The 8,141-nt window shown below is 35.5% G+C and overlaps 1 protein-coding gene and 1 pseudogene across 1 annotated transcript in view; both read left to right on the forward strand.

Annotated features, from left to right (window-relative positions):
• Positions 1–3,408: 3,408 nt before the first annotated feature.
• Positions 3,409–6,602, forward strand: LOC107712592 (tRNA selenocysteine 1-associated protein 1-like; annotated as a pseudogene).
• A 166-nt stretch (positions 6,603–6,768) lies between these two features.
• LOC107712603 (syntaxin-12-like) overlaps positions 6,769–8,141 on the forward strand; it is a 9,254-nt gene continuing 7,881 nt past the window's right edge. Inside the window, exon 1 of the mRNA XM_016517925.1 lies at positions 6,769–6,868. The gene's annotated coding sequence lies outside the window, so the exon portion shown is untranslated. The remainder of the gene's footprint in view (positions 6,869–8,141) is intronic.

The raw sequence follows: 8,141 nt of genomic DNA on the forward strand, positions 1-8,141 counted from the left end.
GCTTCGAACTTGGCTCAGCCAATCAGAATCAAGGACCGGAACTCTCCGTTTTATAAAGTTCTGATTTATTATAGCCAGCACGGCATTGCTGCTTTCTACTTCTGCTTCCTGAACTTTTTTTTTTATTTTTTATATATATATATAATTTAATTTAATATTTTAACTTAATAATGATCTTAAAAGTTGCATTCTTTGCTTTACTGCTTAAAATTTAAAGTCGAATTTGACAGGCTCTATTATTATTTTGACATTAGAAAAATGGAAATTCCATGGAAAATGGAAAATGTACATTTCCAGTATGTTTTGATCTAAATAACCAACCTATAGACCAATTATAGGTTTGTAAACATTCAGGATGCGCGCGCATCATGGTTGCAGAAAACCCGGGAGAGATAGCCTTTACAGCTAGAGAATTACACGGATACGGTACAAAATAGTTAGGTTTAAAAAGATTATAAATTATATTGATTAGAGTTGCCAACTAATTTTCAGGGGAAGTTGCTAAAGGAAGGTCCATTGTTGCTAAAAGTTGCTAAATGACATTGTGATGTCATTGCACGATGACATTATTACATAATTATGACGCAAAATTACATAAAATCTCAGGAAACAAATATTTTATGTGTTCATTTAGATTTGTTCATAAAATAATATAACGTAATATAATATTAAAATATAAATAACTGTATTTTTAAATACAACATTGAATTATTGAACACTTACACATTTTTGAAAAATTACAATTTACGTTTTTTTTTTATTAGCTAGTAAACTAGTAAAACTACACATTTTGAACAATTATAGTTTTAAGCAGTGTATTAGCAGTTAGTATAAAAATAGGGCACAATCTATGTTAATATGAAGGAATTTTCCATATTGATTTTTCAGTTTTTTTTTTTTACCTGCATTTTAAAATTACGCATAGCATTTTGTGTTTTCGGGTTACAGGGTTACAATGGATAATGAATAATGGATAACGGATAATGTCCTGGAAATTCCATGGATTTTACCCATTTACCTCCACTTGTTCCCAGTGTTTTTCTGCAACCACTATGCGCGCGCAGCTGCAAGTGACGTCACTGTGACGTCTACTCTGAATTGGTCTATACTCTTTTCTGTCAGGAAGTTTGATTGGGAAAGCACATTAGTTTATATGATAACAGCGATGTCTTGCGCCCTCATGTGGCTGTGAGAAAAAAACACAACCACTTTTCACCATCCATTCATCCAAATGAATGAAAAGGAGCAGGTATTTATATAGATGCTGAAATGTCCATTAATGCACTGACCAGATTGAGAAGGGGCTCTTTCCAAAGGTTTTGTTTAGGGTCCTGTCAAGGTGAAGGTAAATTGTTGGCAGCCTCCATGCAGAGTAACTCAGATCAACACATTCATCACAAAAGAAGTTGAACAATATCTTCAAAGGCGTATGTCCAATGGTGAAAGGGACTGGATCTGATATATTCAAGGATGAAAGCAGTGTCTTAGACCTATAGCTGAAGTCATACACTGGTTTTAAAAATACAGAGTACATGACAACTTCATGGCCAGAGTCCCTATTTATTGACAGCTTTGTGTGCCGTAGATAACCATATGATTTGGAGGAAGAGCAGGTATAACGTCCCTCAAAATCCAGACTGAATATTTTAATAATATATGAGTCATTCTCCAGAAGTGGTGCAAATTCAGGTTTGTATGAAGTGAAACATTTGTAATTTTTCTTTTCAAATTGTATTTGTATATTTGTATTGCCTTATCTGAAATGCATGAATTTAATGTGGGTACACTAGAATCTTTGTATGTTTTTTCACAATTTCAGCAAATTTTAAACAATGCCCCAAAATTGGTCAATACCGAAACACAACAGAAAAGGTTGAATATCTAGAAAACAAATGAATATCTTTACGCATGTTGATTCAGCATGAAATAGTGAATTGTATTGCACTTTTTGGAACCTGTATTAGCTGTTAGAATATTTCAGAACTATTTTCTATTCTTTGTTATGTTTCAGTTTATACAGCTAGTATGAAAATGTATCTTGTTTTTATTGTTCAATTTAAGATGTTGAAGATATACAATTATTTTTTATACAGTGACAATGTGCCCCATCTTGGTGAGAAAAAAGAAAAGAAAAATGTTGATGCAGGTGTTCTTCTAATACGACGGGTGAGGAAGTGATCGCAAATTTCACATCTTTCTCTTTTGGAAAGTTGTGGAAATGCTGTCACTGAATATTTCTTTTGGTATTAGAGCAAATGCAGATACAAAAATTGTATCTCCTGTCATCTCCCATTTACCCCCATAGAAGTTTATACAACTATGACGACTTACACTTCTGAGAAACCCGGAAATGAGAAAAGGGCCCATTACAATTTCAGCAGCTATAACTTGATTTCACTGAAAAGAGGAGGCAATACAGTTTTTATAGCCTACTTACATCATCCATTTATTTACTTCAAAAATATTGCTGAGCTGTGCTTTTGGGCATATTTGTACCTGGTGTTTCTCTATATTCAATAAAAGATCAAACCAGGAAATGTTAAAAAAAAAAAAAATTTGATTTTTTTTATACATAAAAATAAAAACAAATATCACTGCTGAAATATACCAATATCAAAACAACCATGGATTGTTCGGTATTGATTGTTTTGGGTTTGACAATTCAACCTTAATTTGCCTTTATCTTAACGTGTGAGGACAATAAAATGCAGACATCAATGATATGAACAGAATAAAGTCCCGAAAAACATGTATAATTTTTCAACAACAAAAAAAATCCCCCCAAAATTGTCAAGAGTATCAAGAAGTATATATATATATATATATATATATATATATATATATAAACAGAAAAGCTCAAGTTCTTTAAAGTATGTTAATTTATGCACTCAATACTTGGTAAGGGCTCCTTCAGCACAAACTCCAGCATCAGTGAGGTGTGGCGTGGAAGCGATCAGCCTGTGGCTCTGCTGAGGCACTATTGAGTCTTCAGCTCGGATCGACTGTTTCCGATGTTGTTTCTGTTTCAGAAGTGGCTTGGTATTCCTTTTCCTGAAGAAGTCTGAGCGTGGTGCCTCTTGATGCACTGACTCCAGCTTCAGTCCACTCCTTATGAAGCTCTCCCAAGTGTTTGAATCGGCTGGGGATTCATAATATATAGAAAATGATACTGCACATTAAACTAATGGCAGGTCTGTTCTTGTTCTCGCCTCTAGATGACGCTGTGGGACAACATGAGTTTTTACAAACACTTGCACGTGCTGTGAGTCTCTCAACTTGTTTTTGCATCTCCCAATAAATAAAAAGTAGCACTGTAAATAATTCGACGGCACTGTAAACGCATAATACAACAAATAATAAAGAAACAACAAAAATCTTGAATGAACCCAAAGAACGTATGAACGCAAAATGAACAGCCTCTGGATGGGCAACGTGAGTTCGGCATATGTGCGCTAGGACTTGTTTAAAGATTGTACACAGATAAACGAGAACGGGACATTCACAGTAACAGGCTGTATGTTTGCGATGTGTGTTGTGTAGCTGGAGCCCTACATGGATGAAGAGTTCATCTTCTGAGCTTTTGCTCATATGAGAGAAACAGTGATGAAAGTCAGACTGATCCGAGACAAAAGTATCCGGGTGAAGCTATCTATCTATCTATCTATCTATCATCTGTCTATCTATCTATCTATCTATCTATCTATCATCTATCTATCTATCTATCTATCTATCATCTATCTATCTATCATCTATCTATGTATCTATCTATCTATCTATCATCTATCTATCTATCTATCTATCTATCTATCTGTCCGTCCGTCTGTCCGTTTGTCTGTGTCTGAGTTGGGAAGGTTACTTTGGAAATGTAATGGGTTACAGATTACAAGTAACTATTTAAAATGTAATAAGTAGTGTAACTATTTCAATTACTTTATTAAAGTAATGTAATTGATTACATTTGATTACGTTTTGATTCTTTTTTCTAAATTTTCAGTGAATATTTTCAACTGTTAATCATTTTAAAACATCTAAAGCAGGCAACCACAAAATCAGACTTTATCACCTCTTTTTACTTTGAGATCATTCTGAGGTTAAATACAGATTTAAAATCATAACAAGAAACCGTTAATAGCTGTGGATACTGACAGGCAACACTGGCATCTAACAATGCCTTGGAAAAAAGTTATTCTTAAAAAATAAAGCATATACATAAACCCAAATAGGAAATAAAACAGTTATAGTTATCAAATAAGCATGTGTCCTATTCTGTGTCCTAAACTCCTGAAACTTTGGTGTCTCGTATTTAAAGCAGTCAATGCAATTTGGGAAAGAAATCAATTAAATCTGTGTGTGTGTGTGGGTGAAAATATTCAGACGTATTTTTTCTGAATGCATTGCTATGGATTAAAGTAGCTTTTGAAATGACTGGTGCAATCTAGTTCTGCAAGCAACCAACTATTCAAAGAACATCCTGTGTGGATAGAAAGAAGAAGTGAAGCTTAGATATACAGGTGCATCTCAATAAATTAGAATGTCGTGGAAAAGTTCATTTATCATTGCAAGACTGTATTTGTAGAAGATGAATATGGAAAACACATTCAGCTTTAGTAAGCCTACAATAAGAATTCTCAATGCCGGAATTCATTCGGACATGCTGCTTCCAGAAGCTTTTGAGCTCAGGGTTTAATTTTAGAATAAGAATTGGATTTCTAAAACGTGTTGCTTTTTAAAGATTCTTTGCAAATCCAAAGCAAAAAACTTAAGGGTGTCATGTTGCCATGTATTCCCTAGTGAAAAAAAAGTATACTTACAACGATCCCCATCTGCACAACTGGAATTTAAAACCAGTTAGTGTCTTCTGCTAGTTATCGAAGCATTAAAATAATAATAATCTAAACTGATAAATAACAGACTGGAGATTAAAATAATAGCAGATTTGTCTCATTTTAAATGAAGAGGAAAAGTTTACTTAAGCCAGGCATTTAATTTTACAATGGTAAAATAAATGTTCATTGATATCTTCAAAAGATTCTTGAATTTTGGCACACTTTTTTCCTCTATATAGTGTTGATATGGTAACTAGCAAATACTGTAAATTTTGTTAGTGTGTGTGGAAATATTTAAACCACGTGTGTTACAACTAACCCCGCGTTACTTTGTGCCCCGCGCTCCGATAATCTGAATCCTGAGGCCAAGATTTGAGTTTGGACTCAAGAGCTACAACTCTGATTCTTGGGGAATGGAATGCAAAAATGCAAATAGAGTTCAGTCATTGCTATAGATATGGTCTTAGCAGAAGAACTCAATTAGCTCATTTACCTTGATCTATGCATTAAATGCCTGTTCTCAGCCCCGTCTCACTGCTGTTCCCTACAGCTCGATGCAGATAGGAAGTGGTCATCACAGGTGAAAATAGAGTTCAGTCATTGCTATAGATATGGTAACTTAGCAGAAGAACTCAATTAGCTCATTTACCTTGATCTATGCATTAAATGCCTGTTCTCAGCCCCGTCTCACTGCTGTTCCCTACAGCTCTACTTTCTCCCTCTTCGTCTCGGATCTCACCCCGGATGTGGATGATGGCATGTTGTATGAGTTCTTTCATTATCATTTTTCATCCTGCTGCAGTGGGAAGATCGTTCTGGACAGCAGTGGATGCTCGAAGTGAGAATGAATGAATAAGTTCCCGTCAGATGATTTCCCTCTGCGGATTGCTGTGGCTTTGTGAGCTTTGAGAGCGAGAGAGAGAGAGAGAGAGAGCAGAGACGGGCTCTGGCAGAGCTCCAGGGTGCTTCTGGACTCGGGAGGAAACCTTTACACCTCAGTCTGGCTGCAAATAACCTGTGAGGGTTTGTTAGGAGAGGAAATTATGTGACGAGGGCATTTACATCAGTGTGGTTGCATTTCTTTCTCTTTATTCTTGACATTAACTGTGCTTTTGATACTGTTTAAAACGTCGAGCGCAGTAAGATTTTGTTTTGAAAGAAATTAATACTCCTATTCAGAAAGGACACATTACACTGATCAAAAATGACAGTAAAGGCATTTATAATGTTAAAAAGACTTCTATTTCAAATATATGCTGTTCTTTTAAACTTTATGTTTGTCAAAGAAACCTAAAAAAAATGTACCACGTGCAGTTTCAACAATAATATCTGTTTTTAACTTAATAAGAAATGTTTCTCGAGCAGTAAATCAGCATGATAGAGTGATTTCTGAAGGATCATGTGACACTAAAGACTGGAGTAATGATGCTGAAAACACTAAATTGTAATCATATTTTACAGTATTACTGTTTTTACTCTATTTTGATCAAATCAATACAGCCTTGATGAGCATAAGAGGCATCTTACAGACACATTCAAAACCCTTACTGACCTCAAACTTTTGAATGGTGTATAATTACTCAGTGTAAAGTGTAGTGAGGCACTGTTAATGTCTGTAGCAAAAGTTTGAGTTAGGAGTTTAAACAAATGCCTAACCTTGAGTACTGTTTGAGCAATATAATCACAAAAATTTGACATTAATATTGTCCAATCCTTCCATCCACAAGGAAGAAGAAAGAGTCGTCCGAGAACCAAAATTGCTTGAGTACAGTGTAAAACTGAATACACATAGGTTAATAATAATAAAATATCAATGGTACATAACGATAAAATGAAATAAGACGGTTATTTATATCAATTTAAAGAGACTGAGAAAGAGACTTGTATATTTTTTTATTAGTTTAGAGTTCAGTTTCTTGCACTCTAGTGTGATTTTGGTGTGGTTTCTGTGCCATCACGTGCTCTTGAAGGCTCTGCCCCTTAGCGGAAGTGCAAAATGCATCAGACCGGAAGTCCCGAGTGAGGAGCGGCCCTGAGCTGAAGTAAGATCATTATGTTTATTTATTTATCAGAATTAGCAAAAACAACGCTCGGACTGCGTCAACATGTATTCCGAATGGCTACGAAAGCGTCTCTAGATGTCAGACGAGGTTAAATGAGGATGGTCTTATGCAGCGTATGCTGCTTTGTGTCAGTTTAGTTGATGCTAATACTGTGGGCGGGTGTTGTTTTGTGTTGTAACGGGTTTTTGATCGTGTAGTTTTCTTTGTTATTTACGAGTAACTAAACCAGTCTGTTGAGTTTAAATAAACAAAACATAATTATTTAATTATGAAACAACAGTTTCCAGCGGTATTCTACTTTAGTGCGAGTGTTTAGTTTGTAAGCTCTCTAGTTTAGCATTCACTGATCTGGGGTCAGTTATGACTGACATGACAGTTTTTCTTTATCATTGTTCTGTGCTCACTTAAAAATAGGTATACTAGTAATATACAAAAAAAAAAACATGATTTTTCTCAATCTTACATAAATCGCTCTCAATTTTCCTAAATAACCATACTAGTGCTCTATACTCACTGTTACTGCAGTTTGAACTAAACCGAGGTGATGCTTGTGAAGTATATCTGTTGACACTGTAATATGAGTAAGCAGTTTGACACTACACTGTGTCTGTATCGTGTTTGTGTTTTACGCATGTGTGAGACTGTTCATTTAGTACTTTCCTGTATTAATCATCAACCTTTAGCTCACTGTCACAGCAAGTGAGAGTAGCTTTTAAAGGGGTCATATGATGCTGCTAAAAAGAACATTATTTTGTGTATTTGGTGTAATGAAATGTGTTTATGCTGTTTAAGGTTCAAAAAACACATTATTTTCCACATACTGTACATTATTGTTTCTCCTCTATGCCCCGCCTTTCTGAAACGCGTCGATTTTTACAAAACTAATCGGTCTGAAAAGCGAGGTGTGCTCTGATTAGCCAGCTATCCAGTGCGTTATGATTGGCCGAATACCTCAAGCGTGAGACGGAAATGTTACGCCCCTCACATACCGTGTCCGGCCGGAGCGACGAGACATAAACATTAAAACCCATTACAAACGAGGCATTTGTAGCATCCAGTGGGGACATAATTACGGATTATAATGACTTACACTGTCTTTTTACGCGTTGCGTTGCATCGCGCCGCGTAAACAAAACCATGTCTGCATTTGTGATCGGAGAAATGACAAACAACAAGTGCTAACGTTAATCCACACTGCCCAAAACTCGCGTTTGAATCATCAGTGGCAAATCCTTAAAATGAAAACGTACTT

This window comes from Sinocyclocheilus rhinocerous, unplaced genomic scaffold, assembly GCF_001515625.1.
Source record: "Sinocyclocheilus rhinocerous isolate Xijiao unplaced genomic scaffold, SAMN03320098_v1.1 scaffold628, whole genome shotgun sequence".
Taxonomy (NCBI): Eukaryota; Metazoa; Chordata; class Actinopteri; order Cypriniformes; family Cyprinidae; genus Sinocyclocheilus; species Sinocyclocheilus rhinocerous.